This window comes from Pinus tabuliformis, chromosome 9 (genome assembly GCF_031772625.1).
Source record: "Pinus tabuliformis cultivar Carrire ecotype Pingquan chromosome 9, CPIR1, whole genome shotgun sequence".
NCBI lineage: Eukaryota > Viridiplantae > Streptophyta > Pinopsida > Pinales > Pinaceae > Pinus > Pinus tabuliformis.
This window is the reverse complement of record NC_142307.1, coordinates 1,280,596,592-1,280,617,488: the sequence shown is the minus strand read 5'-3', so window position 1 is coordinate 1,280,617,488 and position 20,897 is coordinate 1,280,596,592. Positions and strand designations below refer to the sequence as shown.

Here is a 20,897-nt window from a genome sequence, read left to right as displayed (position 1 = left end):
ACAAAATTTCCGAAAGGGATATTACATTAGTATCAGAGCGCCCTTGGCTCAGCTTGCGGGTTTTCCGTTTTCAGTTGCAGCTATTATGGTTTGAGGGTTTATTCTAAATGTGCCGGAGAAGCCACATCGTTGCTGAAGAAATCTTCAGGCCATGTTAGTAAAAAAAATGGTCAAATTTTAATAAATGCTCGAAAAATTGACTTCACATTAAATATTTTACAAAAGCAATGAATGATTGTCGCATGGAGAATAATGCATCGACGATTTGAGAGGCCAAGGTCCGATTAATTTCATGAGGCGGTCAAATATTGGGCCAAGCTAAAGTTAAAAGGGGGCTAAAATATTAATTTGGCCGAATCTTATGTGAAAGGGCCGAGAGATAAAAATTACTTGGGTAGGGTTGAATAATCTTTTCTTTCAGATTTAAAGGTTGTGAGCATATGCAAATATTGAAATCTTTGGGGCACTAATTGCACTGATTTGGGCGTTCTGTGGGGGTCGATTCTTTGTCTTCTTGAGGCCAAGAGAACCCTTATAGTTGGGCCGAATCTCGTTTCCTGGTCTAAAGCCATTGAGGTCGAATTGATTCATTGATTGGGGCTGAATCATTTGTGCTTTATCAGCGAAAATGTACCAATTGCAGGGATTTCCTTCCACATAGAGGCGGGTTCCTGTCGAATAGTGCAGGCCTCAGTGCATATCCCATCCCTGATTGAGTGGACCATTGGTTATGTGCACATTGATCCCAAGCTGAGCGAATTTGTCGGTGGGAAAAATAGCAGTGGGAGACAGAGCTATTGCTGGAAAGGGAACGACCACTATTTCCTGCGTGAACAAGTTTTATTGCTGAGGATCGTGTGCTAATAATCGTAGAGGCTGAGCATTCTAGTTGGGGGACAAATTTTCTAATCAAATCATAGGATCTGAAGTTAAAATTTGAGATTCTACTCATTATTTGCAACAATTCCTGTTACATTTCTGTGGGATCGAATACATTTCCAGTAAGATTATTTAGCAGTGGCTAGTAGGTATCGATTCTCTGGATCTATGTGTGAGAATTGAACGAGGCCACTGGAAGGGCCGAGTTCTAAAATTGCCCTCAGTAACAAAGAGTTATCATTAATCGTGGCATGGGTGATTGTCCCTCTTCGAGCTAACTATGAACGCAACTACAACAAAACAACTCTATGGCCAGGCCATTCAGTGACCACATTTCTGAACAGTGCCAAACCCTCACAGATTTGAGCGAATTTCTTATAATGGAGGTCAGGTTCACTGGTTGACGGAGCCACAATTTCATGAAGAACGAGTTATCACTGCCAAATCTGGGACAGAGCTGCTGCTGTGCGTGTGTCTGTCTAAAGGGAACACAAATTTATTACTTGTTTAGTGGGCACATGGTGCATATTTGTAACTGTAGCAGCAGGCTGAGATAGGGAGTACAAAGGGAGATCCTTTTCTTGTGAAAGTTATTGCTGAAGACACACAAGAAAATGAGTCTCATTACAAGGCTGCTTCATTGCCATTCAAACTAAGTTCCTCTGTAATCCATATTGCCATATATTTCCTTTGTCAAGTAAATTAATTCTGTGTATATACTTGCTTGTCATCAACGCAATATGTATGCCAGTGATTTATGTTAATTTTGGGAATGATGTAATATCTGAGTCACTGGTTTGAAGTTAAATTACATGTCATAAACCAAAACTACCCCTATAGCAATACAATCATAGACTGCTGGCAAAACCATTTGCAGAGAAACTCATATACTCTCAGAGAACTCTGAAAATATCAAGTGGGAATTTTATTATTCTATGACAATTCAAAGATTATGATTAGAAGGGAGTCCGACTGCAACATTGTTCTTAAAGGCCAAATCGATATTGACCTCGCTAGAGCAGAAGTAAAACCAGAAGGGTGAATGTCTTAAAGAGATTGAATCTACCATCTATGGAGAATGAACTACCTGTGCAATATTGAAGATTGAACCCACTGGATCAGAGCATTGTACCATTAATCTGAAGACTGCCTATTGTGTATTACTTATGGGATTAGTACCAGTATCTCATCATTTCACTGAGTGTTAAGATCTGCTCCCGGAGGAAATCGGGTGCATTACAAAGGATCTCGTGAATCAGGTTGCTCCAGAATATTGCAAGGAGTGTGTTCTCAGGTTCCTTTCTATGCTTAATGTTTGGTCGCCAAGATGAATAATGACTGATATAAGTGATTGTTTATCGAATATTTCAGTGGAATGTATTTATGTGCATAGATTATGCTACTTTATACCTATGATCCTCTATAATCATATTAGAAGTAAATGACAAGAAATACATACCTATGATAGTACCTCTGCAAACTGTTTGACGATCCAGCAAAACTATTTCCAAGTGGGTATTTTACAGGGAGCACAGAATTTTCAAATTTATTGGCTCATGGAGTCACTAAGGTAGCTTGCAGCCCTTGGCGCTGACCCTCTTGTTAGAAGAAATTTGATGAGGAGAATTTTTGGAGAGTTTAGATCTAGAAAAGATGAGGAGCCAAAGCAAGAGCAGTGTCCAAAATCCCCAAGGAAGAGAAGAAATCAAATGAAAAGAGAGCGGATCTATTTTACATGTCAGGGAGCATGGACGCCAAACCATAAATGTAAAATTAAAGGGGACAAAGAAACAAATGAGACTGCTAAAATTGAAGCCTAGTTGGAAAGGAACTCAAGTCAACTGATTGTGGAGAAGATTGAAGGGTCCTTAGTTGGACAAGAGTCTACCATAGATGAGTCCATTGGTTCTCATGAACCATCATATGTAGATGTTGTCAATAGCCATGACGTGCATCCATGTTTAATGGATGAACACAACGAGCAACCGATCTTTCTTGTGAGGGAAGGAGTTCGGGGATGAGACGATCAAAGAGATGAGCTCCTAGTGATGATTCAACATGGAGAGCACTAAGAGGAGCATGAGTCAGATGAGGAGGATGATATGCACAATTTGCATAGTGGGCCATTTGTGGAGAGTCAATTAGTGGCTCATGTTGAGCCCATGATGGAGGAGAATGAGCAGAGTCCAGACACCCTTGGGGCCAAACCATTGATGAAGAGTAGGCAGAGGTACAGACGACCACCAGGGAGGTAGTATTTACAAACATTGGTCATTAGGAGCCGTTGGAACCTGACAGGACAGTTTGGCAGGTGACTAGTGGACCAGTGGAGCATGGAGTTTACGGTCAGATGAGGGAGACTCTTTCGGAGATAATGGCACATCCATCCTTGGGTCTACCCATTGATGAGGTGCAGGTAGATGTAGTGGCAGCGAGCAAAGCGTCTGTATTTTCATGTAGCCACCCTATCCAGGAGTACATAGACAGGGCATGCAACACATGTTGCCCACTTATAGGGAGAGAGGCAGGGATTCCTAGACATATCTGGTTGATTGGTTGGAAAGAGCTGCATGAGTTGAGCATGGTGCAACATAGTATACTTGTACCATATATAGGTGCACATGCATTCGATCCTTCGCACGGGATGCATTGGCAGGAGATCATGCGTTGGTATCCTGTTGACGGCATGATATTCTCAGTTGGGAGCATAGTGCCGTAGGGACCCTTAGGCATGAGGAGTACTACATGCTCCAGTTGGCGGTGGGAGGTAGGCCAACAACTTTCTAGCACTCTAGGCCTGCATCTACATAATGGGACTGACCTTGGCCTATGCCAAGGGTTGGACTAGAGAGAGGTGATGAGTTGGTATGCAGTTAATGGAGCAACATTCATAGTCGGAGCTATAACACAGCAGGAGCAACAGAGCATTGATGCTTGTTCTTGGTGGCATTGGGATCCAGGAGGATTTGTTGATGATAGGTTCAGTCAAAGATTGGTCTAGGATCCGGGTATTGAGGGGCCTGTTCATGTTGGGTTGACACAGAGGCATAGCATAACCTAGTGGTTTGTATGGGATCCGGGCATCGGGTCTCAGTTGCATTGGGCCACCAGATTGGCCCACAGGTTTGGGTTGCTTGAGGGCAAACAATCTTGTGGTGGGAGGACTTGTGATGTTCCTTTTTCTGGTGTTCCTTATGACATGGTTAGGATGGATCTTTAGGGTTGGAGGCAAAGAAGTCACAGGTGCAGGTTTACTTCATTGGTGGGCCCATGGGATGTTGGAGATGTTTCATGGGGTTTTGAGGAGTTTCTATGGGATCTGATGGCATTCACTTGGGATATTCCACCATCTCCACAACTTGCCTTTCATTCCATGCATTCCGACAACTTCTGAAAAACAGGGTTATTATTGGAATTTGGACCTAACTCAATTAATTACGCTTAAGTTGAAATTCCAAGAGGAATACTTGGCAGAACACCTTAGCGTAATAGTTCATTGGAACCATAATGAGAAGGTCTACAAGATGGGATGGTTAGAAGTGATTTTCAGTGACTTCAGGAGGAATGGTGGCCAATTTACCATTTTCCCACATTTAAAAGAATATTTTAAATGAAATAAAAAGAGGGAAATGTGCTTAATGATTAAAATAATAATAAAATAGGAGGTTCTAGATGGGTCCATCAGATTTATAAAAGAGGAGGGGGAGGCCATTGGGGGACATCTTGCATTGTTGATATTTTATATTGATGAGGTTTGGAGAACCTAGTTCCCAACTTCTCTAGCCCCAGGACAGAAACCCTCAGGTATGTTGTAGAGTGTTGGATGAAAACCCAACTCTCCTTGAGGAGCCTTTGTCCAGGAGTTTCATAGAGCTTCGGGGATATTGGAGTGAAGATCATTCAGGTCCTCAATTGGTGCTTCATCGTCTTTCAGTTGATTCAGTGGCAGCGACTGTTGGAGGGAGAGTGCAACCGTTGTGGAATTTTGAGGGATCGGGATCAACATAGAAGTAGAATATTTGGAGGTCCACTAAATTATCATCCTTTCTATGTCTCAGAAATTCTAGTTGTACTTTCATGCTATATTATAATAAATGAAGCTGAGTCATTCCTTGTGCTGCATTTTCTGATGTTATTTGAGTTTTTGGGTTTACTTCTGCAAATTGTCAATGTATTTGTCATGCTTGTATAATTTTTGGGTTCCTATTTACTGGTGCATTTTGGTGTAATTTCGTAGGTTTTTTGGCAAAAATGTCAGCATAAAATTTTATAAAGAAAATTCTCAGAAAAATACCACAAAATTTCCGAAGGGGATATTATACCCCTAGACTTCACTTTTCAACCCTTCCTTCTTGTCCACCATAGTTTGCTACAACCACCTCTACTAGCCTTACCACAGACTTGAGGGTACTCGACCCTCCTCAAAAGGCTCTCGGATTGTTTGTTATGATATCAAGGCCTTTTGGCTTGCTTGAGCACACTTTTTGAGGCCCTTGGCCCTCTTCTAGCACTGCGGCCTAGACACAGATTGTTTGGGGCCCTCATAATAGACTTTCCTTATAGCCTTTTCCTCTTGGGTTTCCCTTCAAAATTTCTCACAGACCTCGGTTTAGTCCTCTTCTTGAGTGCGATCAACACCTAACTATCTCGACCATCTGAGAGAAGGTCTACATAGGGTCTGCAACCCCATTTCCTTGGTTGTGGATCCTCTCAACAGACTTTCCTTGACTTGGCCCTCCACATTCAATAGAATAGATGCAAATTTGACCTCTTTAAGACAGTTGCCGTTCCTCTAGAGCTTGTTCTCTGGCACAAGTGAATTCACATCTCATTGTTTCTTAGGTTGACTTCAATGGTTGCTCCTTTAACAAGGCTCTGATAGCATTGTTGAATTTTATACAAGATGCATAGTAGAAACCAATCTTCTGATCTGATAATTACTACCTAATAATCTTCATACAATTTATCTTATGCCATTGATATTATTGAGCAATTATACACAAAAGATTTCAATAGTAATGCAGTGAAAACAGTAAGATTATAAAGAGACAACCATGCACAATAGAGACAACAAATTTACCTTGGGAAACCCAAACTTGGGAGAAAACCCAACAACTTTTCTTCTAGGAGAAATTATTCTTCAACAAAGCTTACAATTCCAATTTTTTTTCTAGAAATATGTGCCAAAATCCAAGTCCAAATACCAGTCAAATCGAGTCAAAATTCCAACCAGTCAATGCTAGGGTTGTAGGGAAGAAGCTCCCCCCCCGCGAATCCACTACTGAATCGCACTCTGAGCGAGAGCGCATCGGGAGCAACCCTGGGAGTGCGCTCCTGATTTTCTCTCATTTGGGAGCAATTTTCGGGAGCACGCTCCTGCAAAAAAAATCTGCTTCCTAGCTTTCTTTGCAAAAATAATTTCGCAAAGATGTTCCAACGCAATTTTTTTCAAGAAACAAGATTTTTTGAGTGGGGCAGCCTAATATTCAAGCCTATGGCCCTAGTATTGATATGCAATTCATAGTAATGTTAAATTCTTAAAATAAAAGTGGCATTCTCCTTTATTTTTCATAAAATGAAAGATAAAAGAGAATTTCACTTTAACTTAAATTTTTAACATTACCATGAAATGACTCAGGATGTTTGAAAGTGGTTCCGACCTCATTGGATTTCATGTGGAGAAAGTAGAATTTTAGATCTCACTCAAAATCTAGTAGACTTATCAGTGTTTCAAGATTTCAGGATTGGGGGGATTGTAATGTTTCCATTGGATTTTGTCATGTACAAGGGTATGGAACTCTTATATAATAAAGAGCACCAAACCCTCTATGTACCTTGATGTTAGTGACAATGGTTTTCGAACTCCTCAATCATGACCCTACTAAAAATGTACCCATCACTCAAACAAAATTCTTGACTTGACATGCTACATTTTTTCTATCTTATGTTAATGCTTAGAGGGTGATATTATCATATTAATGACAAAGATCCCAAGATAGGCAATGATTTTGATGATATGTAGGTATTTGTTGTAGCATGATTTTTTTGGATGCTAGAGGTCATCCATAGCTTATTTGTTGATGTATTTTCGGTTTAGAGATGGATTGCACTCGATGCTATTTTGGTTATGTGCACCCTTACTTGCCATATAAATTGTTAGCTTTTTTAGCATCAGATGTGTTCTAGCCACGAAATTTGGTGGAGAGGCTAGAATACATGAGATCTCCAAAACCCAGAAATCGTTTCTGGAAATTCCATCTAGAAGTGTCTCAATTAGATTATTAGCCGATTTTTAAATATTTCCTAAGTCTAAACTTTAGGGAATATGGTTAATTAATCAAGACTAATTGAGATAAGGTGAGAATCATCTAGAAAATCACACAGATCGATCCAGAAATGATCTGAGCCATTGATTAAGATTTAATCTTGGTTGTTGGAGTCCCAATAGGAAGATATAAGAAGGGATCAACGTGGTGATGGAGAATACATCAGTGCAGATACTTAGTTGTCCAGGCAGTTCAATTTTCTTAGAGGCAATGATTTAGCAGGGAAGATAGAGCAAGAGGGTGAGTAGCAGGTGGTAGAGAGAGTAGCAACATTCCATGTGGAAGTATTCTAGTTCCGGGAAGAGGCAATAAGAGGAAGGCTGAATTCCCCAGGGGATGTGCGCAAGAACTATGCAAAGGGTGATGCAGAAGGCTCAACGTGTGGCTAGGGAGGTAGTTTCAGTGGCAGAAATTCGCTGTGGGGTGGGAGAAAATTCTCACAATAATTTTGCTAGTATTCTTAAATTAGATTACCAGTAGAGCATATAAATTATTGTACTCAGAATTGCTGCTGAAGAATAATAATAAAACCCTCATCTGCTGCACATGTTTTCCCACATTGGGTTTTTCTTGGGACAATTGTCCAAAAATAATTGTGTCAAATTTTTTATGTGTGCTAGAATTTCACAGTTTCCAATATTTTATTTTCGCAATATTTTTTATGGTGAAAATTGTGGTTGTGATTTTATTCGTTGTTTGCCGTAGCAAATAAACTGCACAATTTAATTCACAGTTAGGGAGAATAATTTCTAGTCGTTGCCATAGGTGAAATTTTCACATGTTATCAGAGCATAAGTGATTAGTTGGAAGCTCAGAAGCGAAAGGAAAGAATTTCGTTGCTCAGGAGGATCAACGAGCAAAAATTCTTGAGGAAGCGCAGTTCATTGCTAGGCAGGCCGAGTTGGTTGGGGAAGCTTGGTTTTTTCAGTCCAGGAGGCATAAAAAGTTCGAATTTCCCAGATCAATGCTTCCAGTAGGCAAAGCGAGCAACTGTAACTCAGATTTTCACTGAGCAGATTCATGGTTGGACGGAGAAGTTTTTGCTGCAGGTTGTAGAAGCAGAATCAACGTTGGGAAGGGAAGAGAAATAACACAGTATGACCATGGATCGATTTGATATTCAGGGAGCTTCAAAGTTATCTTCTAGATTGGAGGATGAATTTGCTTGCTTATTAGGCTCAGCTTCACAGGATGTCTGGTATATAGATAGTGGAGCGTTAGTTCATATGACAGGGGTTAGAGAATATTTCTCTAGCTACAAGGAGGAGTAGATGGGCTTCCGGATTACAATGGGAAACATAACTAAGTGTACTCCAATAGGGAGAGGTACCATCGATTTTCAGAGGGAGTCAGGAGCAAGCACCAATGTTACAGATGTACTGCATGTGCCAGGATTGGTTATGAACCTGATTTTAGTATCCCAGCTACAGGATAAAGGATATGATATCCACTTTGTAGGGAAGAGAGTGATTATTAAACACTCAAGCTAGAAGAAGATAAGACAAATTGGAGTCCGAAGCAATAGATTGTATAGGTTGCAACTCAACTCTCCAATGGCTTTGATAGACAGTGACAATAGCGGTGGGAAGGATCTGAATGAGTTATGGCATAGGAGAATGGGACATCTACACCATGGAGCACTCAATATGCTCAAGGAAACAGTTACAGGGGTTCTAGAACTTGGCACAGAACACGATGATGTGTGCAAAGGGTGCATACTTGGGAAGTATGCTAAGGCATCTTTCCTAAGAAGTGACAGCAAAGCAGATGGCGTGTTAGGACTTATACATTCAGATATTTGTGGCCCGATGTCCACTAGAGCTCTCAGTGGTGCCGAATACTTCGTCACCTTTATTGATGACCATTCCAGGAAAACATGGATCTACTTCTTGAAGACCAAAGATGAGGTCTTAGGCCGCTGTAAAGAATTTAAGGCTCTCATGGAGAATGCGACAGGGAAAAAGATCAAAGTGCTTCGCTCAGATAATGGTGGAGAATATATTGATAAGGACTTCACAAATTTTAGTGCAATGGAAGGCATAAGAAGAGAATTGACAACGTTGTATAATCCACAACAGAATGGGGTAGTAGAGCGAAAAAACATAACCATAGTTGGGGTTGCAAAGGCTATGTTATATGACTAGGATTTGCCTAGGTTTCTATGGGTAGAGGCATGTAACATGACAGTGTATATCCAGAACAAGACTCTTCATAGAGCATTGGGAAAGAAAATGCTAGAAGGGGTCTTCACAGGGAAGGAGCCAGAAGTTAGTCACTTTAAGATCTTACAACCCCGTATAATCCACAACAGAATGGGGTAGTAGAGCGAAAAAACATAACCATAGTTGGCGCTGCAAAGGCTATGTTATATGACTAGGATTTGCCTAGTTTCAATGGGCAGAGGCATGTAACATGACAATGTATATCCAGAACAAGACTTTTCATAGAGCATTGGGAAAGAAAACGCTAGAAGGGGTCTTCACAGGGAAGGAGCTAGAAGTTAGTCACTTTAAGATCTTTGGCAGCGTTGCTCATTACCACGTGCCAGATGAAAAGTGTACCAAATTGGATTAGACTGCAGAGATGGGGTTTCTTATTGGATATAGCGAAACCTTGAAGGCATACAGGATCTATATTCCTAGTAGTAGGAAGATTGTGGTGAGACTAGACGTGAAGTTCATGGAGGACTGAGCTTTCAGGAGATCTCATGAGATGCCGACAATTGATTAGAATCAATTAGCAGAAGCTCCTTTGGTCCAATAGTAGGGGCAGCCAGTGGGACCAACAGGAGGACAATCACAGGTATCGAGTATAGTGACTAGTACTAGTATTTCCTCAGGTGTAGGAGATTTGGGGAGTTCTCAATAGATGGAGCAAAAGAGGTAGGATGAGGAGGAGCTGGTTGAACCTCTCACCACTAGTGGTCGAGCCAACAGATTGGTTCATCAGACATTGAGAGATGCAGAGGAGTTTATGGGAACTCCTAAGACGAACAAAAGATAATGCAGATAGCCTGACAGGTACCAAGCATTGGTGGCTTAGGTTGCAGAACCTTCCAGCTTTCAGGAGGTTGCACAACATTAGGTATGGGTAGATGCCATGGTAGAAGAACATAGCTCTATCATGACGAATGATGTTTGGGAGGTGGTGCCAAGGCTTGAAGATAGGTCAATTGTAGGTTCTAGATGGATCTACAAGATCAAGTATGCTGCAAACGATTGTGTAGAAAAGTACAAAGCTAGGTTCGTGGCAAAGGTGTATGCACAGAAAGAAGGGATAGATTATGAAGAGACCTTCGCCCCAGTTTCCAGATACACCTTTATCCGGTTAGTTATATCCCTAATAGCTTAGATGAGATGGCAGATTCACCAGATGGATGTCAAGACAACTTTCTTGAATGAGGTGATAGAGGAAGAGGTGTACATAGGACAACTATAGGGCTTCGAGACTCATGAGAGGTGCACCCATATGTGCAGACTAAAGAAAGCTCTATACAGACTCAAGCAGGCTCCCAGGGTATGGTATGGTCGTATCGGCAATTACTTGCAGCAGATGGGATTTGTCAAGAGTGACGCAGATCCTAACCTTTACTATTTGATGGTAGAGGGTGAGCCACTCATCCTAGTTTTGTATGTGGATGATCTTTTTATGATAGGATCATCGAGGCTCATAGAGGATTGCAAGAGGAACTTGGCAGCAAAGTTTGATATGAAGAACTTGGGGTTGATGCATTATTTCCTAGGATTGGAAGTGTGATAGAAGGATGGGAGATCTTCATTGGGCAAGGAAGATACACTACAGATATTTTGAAGAGGTTGAGGATGCATGATTGTAGACCCATGTCTACGCCCATGATCACCAACTGGAAGAAGATAGATGCATCAGATGACAAGGATGTCGACCCCACCTTGTATAGACAACTTATTGGGCCTCTCATGTATCTGGTCAACACTAGGCCAGATATTTGCTTCGCAGTCAATACTCTTAGTTAGTTGTTGGTAGAGCCGAAGAAGGTACATTGGGTAGCAGCGAGGCACATTTTGAGGTGTGTGCGCGACACAGTCGAGTATGGGTTGCGATATACCCGAGGGTATGACGTCAGACTATGTGGGTTCTCAGATGCGAATTGGGTAGGCAGTTCAGTAGACAGGAAAAGTACTTCCGGGTACTGCTTCAGCGTTGGATCAGGGATGGTTTCGTGGTGCAGCAAGAAGCAAAAGTCGGTAGCTTTGAGCTCTGTAGAAGCAGAGTACATGGCAGCAAGCACAACTACGTGCGAAGCTATATGGCTTCGAACGCTGTTAGTATGCTTGTTCAGGTCGAGAATGGAGGCGACCAAAGTCTACTATGATAATCAAAGTTGTATCAAGCTCTCTGAGAATCTAGTGTTTCATGGCAGGTCAAGCACATACATATTCAATGTCATTTCATCAGAGATTGTGTACAATGTGGGGCAGTCCAACTATAGTATGTTGCAGACATACTCACAAAAGCTCTAGGGAGGGCTAAGTTCATCTATTTCAGAGAACAGATTGGTATGGTGGAGAACCCGTTCCAGTAGCAGGAACAATTTTTTAGTTGCAGATGCTGCAGTTTTAGCAACAACGAATGAGAGGGAGTTGCAGTGCAGATGTAGTGTTTGCAGCAGCATGTAAGGGTCATCAATAACACAGATGCAACATCAGAGTTGCGCAGTGGTTGGTGGGAAGCAACAGCCAGACATCAACAACGTGACAGGAGATGATACAGAGACAGAGTGTTGTGGCAGGGTGTGCAACACTAGAACCAGTGTTCCACGGGGACGCGTCCCCCAGGGTGGGGTGCGCGCACCCCTCGCACCCCACGCACCCGGGACGGGGAGACTCTCGGGGGTGCGTTTCCCCACGTCCCCCTTTTGGGGAGACTCGGGGAGACGCAAGGGGGTGCGTTTCCCCAATGTGGGAGACTCGACTCCCCGAAAGGGGTACTTCTGGGCGTCCCCCCCGAAAATGGGGTTCTTCTGGGTGTCCCCCGAAAATGGGGTTCTTCTGGGCGTCCCCCCTTCATTTTTGTCTAATTACCCTTTATAAACCAAAAAAAATTAAAAAAATTAATTTATTAAAAAAACATAAAAAATAAAAATAAACTAAATTAACAATTACAAATAAAAAATTACATGAACAAGTTAGGCTTAACTCCACTTTTCAAGTTTTCGTTCTGCCGCCATTCATTATGCTCTTACCTCAATGCATTTTTTTCTTCCATCTGCTCTCACTGCGCCCACGAGAGCTTCAGCGCATCCTCACTCTTCTCCACGTAGCGGCTTGCTGTTAGCACTTAGCAGTCGTTGCCCAACAGGTGTTGGCAAAACAAAATTAGCTAAGGCTCTTGCATCCTATTTATTTAATACTGATGAAGCTCTAGTGAGGATTGACATGAGTGAATGCATGGAGAAGCATGCAGTTTCAGGGCTGATTGGAGCACCACCAGGGTATGTGGGTTATGAAGAAGGGGGACAGTTGACTGAGTCTATACGTAGAAGGCCTTATGCAGTTATTTTGTTTGATGAAATTGAGAAGGCACATACAGATGCCTTCAATATTCTACTTCAGATTTTAGATGACGGAAGGGTCACTGATTCTCAGGGTCGAACTGTAAGCTTCACCAACACTGTCATTATTATGACTTCAAACATTGGTTCTCAGTACATTCTAAGTAGGCTTGATGATGAACCTGGCTCAAAAGAGGAACTGTATGAGAGAATGAAGAACAGGGTTATGGAAGTGGCTCAAACGACATTCCGCCCTGAGTTCATGAATCGCATTGATGAGTATATTGTTTTCCAACCTCTAGACCGTGAACAAATTAAGAGCATTGTAAGATTACAGGTATGTGGTTCATCTATCGTCATTCTTTTAGTGAAAACCAAAGCGAAATAGCAGAGGTTGGTCAGATATATTAGAAGTTAATTTATTTATAACTTTTTGATTTAATCATATAGAAACAACTGTTTGGAATATATGTTAGTTTCAGTTATTATTTTGGTTTCAATGTAAATTATAGAATGATGATTGATGAATGATAACTGATATGGATCAATGTACATTGTATTTGAATATTTGAATTTCATATTGAATTTTATTATTGAATCTTATGGTATTGAATCTTGATGAATTAGCATTATTGAACAATGAATATGAACATGAAAATTTCAAAATTATATACATATATATAAATTTATAATATATATAATTAAAAATTATATTATATATACCTTGACGTCTCCCCGTCTCCCCTAAATTTCCCTAAAATTTCAGGGTTCTCCCACACGTCCCCTTTGTGCGTCTCCCCGCACGCGTCTCCCCGTCCAGACTTGGTGGAACATTGACTAGAACACATTCCTCTCTAAGAGGGAGTGCTATTTTTTGTATCATCAGATGTGTTTTAGCCACGAAATTTGGCTGAGAGGCTAGAATACATGAGATCTCCAAAACCCATAAATCGTTTTTGGAAATTCCACCTAGAAGTGTCTCAATCAGATTATTAGCTGATTTTAAAATATTTCCCAAGTTTAAACTTAGGGAATATGGTTAATTAATCAGTATTAATTGAGATAAGGTGAGAATCATCTAGAAATTCACACACATCGATCCATAAATGTTCTGAGCCATTGATTAAGATTTAATCTTGGCCGTTGGAGTCCCAACACGAAGATATAAGAAGGGATCAATGTGGTGATGGAGAATACACCAATGCAGATACTGTTGATTTGGGGTAGCATCGAATGTGCTCTAGCCATGAAATTTGGTGGAGAGGTTGGGGCACATGAGATCTCCAATACCCAAAAAGGGTTTGGGCAGATTCTAAACAGATCATGAGATATTAAAATAATTAATATTTTTAATGGAGTCGCTAAGTCTAAACTTAGGGAAAATAAAATATTAATGTGTATTAATATGCAGCTGTGTTAGAGTGGTCCAAAAGACATGGATCATGCCAAATCTAATCTTAGCTGTTGATTAGGGACTTAATCTCGGTCGTTGATATGTCAACAGGAAAAGTATAAGAGGAGGCTTGAGAGTCACTTGGAGAATACATCAGAATGATCAATGATTCTATTCTCTAGAGCGGGGTTTGCTAAGAGAGATAGAATTAGTGATCGAGAGTTGCAACTGAGGGGCATTGAGTACAGAGAGACAGAGAGGCAGAGATAGTGTCGGGAGAGCAGCGCAGTAGTTGGGGAGAGTGACGCAGAGCTAGCGATGGCTTACGCAGGGCCACGCAGAGGCATCCGGGAGTTGCACAGAGCCTCAGAGAGGCCAGCGTTGCTGACACAGAGGGCCAGAGGGCTGACGCAGGGCCTCCTGAGGCTAACACAGACCCATTCATGGTGATGCAGGGCTAGCGTTGGGCAGAGAGGGGCTGACACAGTCCAGAGAAGGCTGACGCTGGGGTTTTTGGGGACGATTGGTGCTGAGGAGCTGGTAGAAGGATTATTTGGGGTTTCAGCCAGGAGATTTGTCTCAAACTGAGAGGTATTACTGCCAAGGAAATTCTCTGTTGGGTAGGCCAGTTTTGGCACCCAGATTGTACTCTAATATTGCTTAATACGAAAACCCTCAGATAGTTGCACCGGTTTTCCCACATTGGGTTTTTTCGGGGACATTGGTCCAAAAATAATGGTGTCATATGGTGTGATTGTTTCTATTTCCTTTAGTTGCTGATCTGTAATATGTTGAGCATGCACTAGTGTTTATTTTCAGTAGTTACATTGTAAATAACTTGTTAACTAAAATAACAAGTAGGTAGGATTATGTAAATAACTTGTTAAGTAAAATAACAAGCAGGTAGGAATAAATTAGATAAAGTGCCTGGAGGGTTTCTAGCTAAGTAAGCTTAGAAACTTCAACAGATACTCAGTTGCCCAGGCATTTCGATTTTCTCAGAGGCAGTGATTTAGCAAGGAAGATAGAGCAAGAAGGTGAGTAGAAGGTGGCAAAGGGAGTAGCAACATTCCAGGTGGAAGTATTCTAGTTCCGGGAAGAGGTAGTCAGAGGAAGGATGAATTCCCCAGAGGACCTACGTAAGCACTGCGCAGAGGGTGACACAAAAGGCTCAACATGTGGCTAGGGAGGTAGTTTTGGTGGCAGAAATTAGTTTTGGGGTGAGAGAAAATTCTCACAATAATTTTTCCAGTATTTTCCTCGGATTAGATTGCCAGTAGAGCATCTAAATTATTGTACTCAGAATTACTGCTGAAGAGTAATAATAAAACCCTCATCTATGTTGGGAAAAATACTGAGAGGGGAAGTGGGTGAATCGGTGTTTTAAAACTCACTTAAACTTTTCTTTTCTTATTCAGATTTCTGTACGCGACTATATTGAAGTAAACATGCGTATGTACACGACTGTTATGCAGACAACTAGCATATATCTAGTTAACTTACTTTTCAGTTAATTCATCATCCTTTTAACTTGAACTAGTGTATTAGTATTTCAATAGGCATTAATTAAACAGTAACCATGTGTAGTAAGAATAGAATAAACCATCACACATAAGCAACACATCAACACACATGAACACCAAGATTTTTTAAGTGGAAACCCAATGTGGGAGAAAACCACTGCTACTGCTGTTTCTGTCTTCTTTTTATTATAAAGAAATACTTCTTACAATCATGTACTGGTGCAGACTCATACCAGCACGCAGGCACCCACCTGCAGAAGGTGACAACTTTCTCTCGTCTCTAGGACCCACTGGAAGGAATCTCCAGTCCCCTGATCTTGTTTACTGACACCCACCGGTAGGGAGCTCCAACTCCCTGATCAGATTTACTAGCTACCATTGGAAGTGTTGTCGCACGGATTGTCATGACAACGCTCAAAACGGGGGCTGTCACCCTGATCCCCGATCTCTCCATTTAAGCCTGTCTCCCGTGGCTAAGGGGGGTAGACCCTGTGGGATAATGCGTGACCAACTGGGGACCAGTTGGGTTGGGAGACACGAGGGGAAGCAAGCACTTAATTGATTTTATTAATTTAATGGACCAGTGCCTTATGGAGTTAATGATTAAGTGATTATTTATTAGATGTTGCAGAAAATATGAACCTTGTAAAACAATCATTTATCATAAAAAAACCCAAGCAATGCAAGATATTCGATAAACGCACAATGCTTTAATAGTGATCCAACAATTAAACTTCAAGAAAAATCAAATACTTTGAGTGATCATAAAATTTAAATGCTGACTAGTTACCACTTTCATATAGCTAACTTTAGACGAACATTTAAGTGCATTTAACCATAAAGAAGTGGAACATAGATACCACAAAAAATGAATTTTCGATTTTTTATTAAGCTTTTTCAAAATATTTTTTAATTTTTATATATATTTTTTAATTTTTTCTTATATCAAAATAGACCAAAACATCTAAATTTAAACTACATGAAAAATGGAATTTAAATATATACAAATGAAATGGAATTTAAAACTAAATATTATAAAATAAAGTCTAAAACTAAGATCTAAATTCTAATTTATATACACAATATAGAATCTAATTTCTAAATAAAACTCATAAACCTTTTTTTTTAATGATTTTTGATTTGTTCTAAAAATAAAATAAAACTAAACTAAATTTAAAAAAAAAATGAGGACTAAATCTAAATTCTAAAGAAATAAAACTCAGACCTAAAAATAAATCAAATAAAAAAAACTAAACTAGATCTAAAATTTAATCCTAAAAGAAAGCCTAAAGAAACCTTTTTATGTCATTTTTTTAATTTTTTAATTTTTTTAATGATTTTTCAATTTTATTTAAAATCAAACTTTAAAAAATATTAAATCTAACTTAAAAGTAATCCTAAAGACTAACCCTTTAACAAAATATGAAGGCTAACTAAATACAATTCAAAACCTAAAAAAAATCGATTTTTCTTTTTATTTATTTTTTAAATATTTACATACTTCATATAAAAAAAAGAAACATACGTTAACTAAAATACTCTATTCTAAACTTAAGATCAAAGCCCAAAAGAAATAAACTAAAGCTAATGCCTAATCTTAAAAAATGAAAATCGATTCATATAAAAACAATACGCTAACCTGAACTCATACGGCTTACCCAAAATCGATTTTTCTGTTTTGTTTTTTGCTGTTGCGGATGTGCAGGAAGCTTGACGGCGGCAGAAGAACCACTGAACGGAGGAGCTCGATGGTGGAGAGTTCGACACAGGATAGCAGGTTGAGAAGCCGCAACAATGGAGAGGGATGGATTCACGATGGCAGCAGAAGTGATCATGCGGAGAGATGGGCGCAATGCCAGCAAAGGATGGCAGCGTGAAGATTTGAAAAGAAGCGCTGGAGATGAGTTGGGTTTCAAGTTTGCTGGCAGCGGAATGGAGGGACTGTGTAGAAGATGAGGGAGCTGCGTGGGGAGTGATAGGAGAAAAAAATGGACGCAATCGCTGGACGATGCCAGAAGAGGGAGAATGCTGCAGCGTGAAAAAGGGAATGCGGGAGGATTAGCTGCGCGTGGGAGAGAAAGCAATGGACGCAGCGTGGAGAGGTGAACACGCAGGTGGCTGGAGTAACTGCGTGAGGGTGCTGCTGGCCTGGACGCTGCAGTTTGGATAGAATCAAGGGCTTCAAATGCTGCTTGCAGGTGCGGGGATGGCGAGAGAACGCAGCAACAGCGATGAGAAGAGCGAGAATGTGACTGCGTGGATGGGAGAAGAGGACAAAAACAGCGAGGGAATGGCTGCAGATGGAGTCGGGGATGAGAACTGCAACGAAATGAGGAAATGACAAAGGGACAGAGCTGCGGCAGAGGGGAAAGATGGCTGCTGCGTGGAGATTTCCCTTTTTTTTTGTGCACAGGTGCAGGTTTGCATGGGAAGCTGGATGAATACGCAGAAATCCAGAGAATGCTAGGACAACACGGATGGATTTGACAACAGCGTATAAAGAAAGGCAATGGCAGATGGAAGGAGAGCTTGAAATCTGCAGATCGATGGAGGAATGAGGGCTGCAGCAAAAATGGTGGCTCAGAACCTGCTAAAATCACCCGCAATCTGAATAAAAAAAATCTCCCTTTTAAGATCTGCACCTGCAACCTGCAAAAGGCAAAAATATGCAAGGAGATACCCAAAATTTAACTAAATAATTACAGTATTCACAAATTTTCGACTCTTAAACAGCCAGATTTCTCGTTATGCCACATAAATATTTTCAGAATTTTAATTTAATGTGAGATACTTCAGAAAAACCCTGCATGCATTCATAAAAAAAAAAATTTTAGATGATAAGCCCGGGATTAAAACTAGCTACGCTCTTTCAGAAAATGCAATCCGGGAGTTGGTTGGTTCAGTCGAGAACTTCCCCTAACGCCCGGTAAACTGAAAACTAAGATTTCCTGCACAGCTTAAAATCAACCATTAATATAGAGGGAGAAAACAATAGTGAAATCCAGATCAAATGGAGATACCTGCCATTATATTTCAGAATCTAAACTATCATTCAAACCCCAAAGATCAGACAAGATACCTGTGCCTAAATCAATCTTCATCAAGCTATTATCAATGGCTGAAAATAAAATTATATAGAGAAATAAATCATCTTACAGCATTTCCAAAAGAGTAACACCAACAAGATTTTTAACCCCAAAGTCTTTTTTTATTGCACAAAAAATGACTACAAGAGAGCTTTCTTTAGCACCAGACTCTCAGATCAAATCTCCTCTCAGATGACCCCCCCTAGCACCCTATTTAAAGGAAAAATTCCCAACAGCTAGTTCGAGTGATCCATGTCAAACTAATCTCGACCGTCGATGAGGATCAAGATTTCTTTTAATCTCATCCGTCGAATTTTTAAATGCATTTTAATATATTAAACAATTAAAATTCTGCATTTATTCACTCAAAAATTTGACTTCTTATTATTTTATTATTTTTTTAAATTTTTATTTTATTTTATTTTATAATTATTTTTTTTAAATTTTTAAATTTTAAATTTTATTTTTTTTTTAATTATTTATATCTTTTATTTTTTTACTGTTTTTTATTTTTTCAATTTTCAATTTTTATTTTTAAATGGATCCTCGAACTTAGCCTTTGGAAAAATCACCTAGGACTTAGGACTTAGGACCTATGAGGGGATTAAAACATTTCTTAACCCTCAAGACACTTTACATCATGACTTTTACAATTTTACATCTCAAAGGGGAAAACCCATTTGACATAGACTCTCATAGACCACCCAGTTCTGCGACCAAATATAATTTAGCAGATCAACACACTAGGATTCCTCTAAGATTCTAATGACAAAATTCATTCCGGCTTTGGGGTTAGGCTGAAGGAAAACTCTGCCGATCATGGATCGGTGAGACAGAAAACCTTTCGGAACGTAGATTATCACTAGAAAATTAGGTCCACCTAGGCAATTTACATACATGACTCAACTCTGCTAAGATTATTTACAATTCACACATGCAGACTAGGTTTACAACATAAATTGATCAAGTCGATGATGACTGTCGAATGGCACGGACACGTCAATCAAGCGCTATCCCTTTTGCAAAGAAAAGGGGGTGTACTGCTATGGGAAGTTGACACGTAGTGGTCAACAGGAAGGAAGCTTCGACTTCCTCACTGAAGGCTCCAACCCTCAACACCTCTATGGACCACGTTTCATAATATTTCATACTAGATCCCCCTGAACCAAAACATCAAATCTGTATGCCACGTTTTATCAAATTTTCAAATTGGACCCACTACCATCATTTAAGGTTAATATCAAATAAAACTGGAACCAATCATCATATCAAATCACTTAATCACTGTACCAACTGAGACCCAAATCAACCAGAATACCAATCCTCATACTGTTAATCACAAAAATCAGATTCTGTCACTGCAAACCCTGATCAACCATATATCAAATTTATACGCTACTGTTCTTAAGCATGTCCGCGTATATACGCGCTTTCCATGAAGAATACTTGCCTGCAGATCTCAAAACACTGAACCCTGAAACTGAATCACTGTCATACTGAAATACTCATTGAATCACTTACAAAACCAATCACAGATCTCTGAACCACATATAGATAGCAACATCATTACTATTCAACAAATCATTCCACAAATCATTCAACCTCAACCATCACTGTTAAACCCATATCATCATGAAAGACTTCATTGACAGACAACAATAAACACAACAAAACTGACCAGACATCATTAACTGCTCATACTTCAGAAACCCTAGCATATGTACACGATCCTTACAAACACTTCCGTGTATGTACGCGCCTTTCATATTTGATACCCATGTACATATCTGTCCATACAACATAATCGATACGCTACTATTCAGAATATGATCTGCATATGTACGCACTTTTTCTGAAACAAACCTGCGTACAGATCTGTAATTATTGACTCATACCTTCGCTGCACAAAAAAACTTTAGTCAAACCCATACACAGTAACAAACACACGTCAAAACATTATCATCATAGATCAAACCAACCCATAAGCAGATTATTCAATGTATAGTCATTTCAGATCTATTGGATTTGATCCATCATCATACTCCCCGGTGCATACTTATTTCAGATCAAACTATTCACTAATAACCCATAACTTGCACACTAAACACTTTGATCTCCATCTCCTTATATAGCTTAGGCCTTAGCCAATACCATGGGTCA

General features: G+C 40.0%; 1 protein-coding gene across 2 annotated transcripts in view; it reads left to right on the top strand.

Annotated features, from left to right (window-relative positions):
* Positions 1 to 20,897, top strand: part of DELTA-OAT (ornithine-delta-aminotransferase) — a 175,279-nt gene that overhangs the window by 32,739 nt on the left and 121,643 nt on the right. The window contains exon 1 of one of the 2 annotated variants that reach the window (XM_089445880.1): positions 463 to 1,543. The exons of the other annotated variant lie outside the window; for it this stretch is intronic. The gene's annotated coding sequence lies outside the window, so the exon portion shown is untranslated. Of the gene's footprint in view, positions 1 to 462; positions 1,544 to 20,897 lie in introns of those variants that run through there. 2 annotated transcript variants of the gene reach the window in all.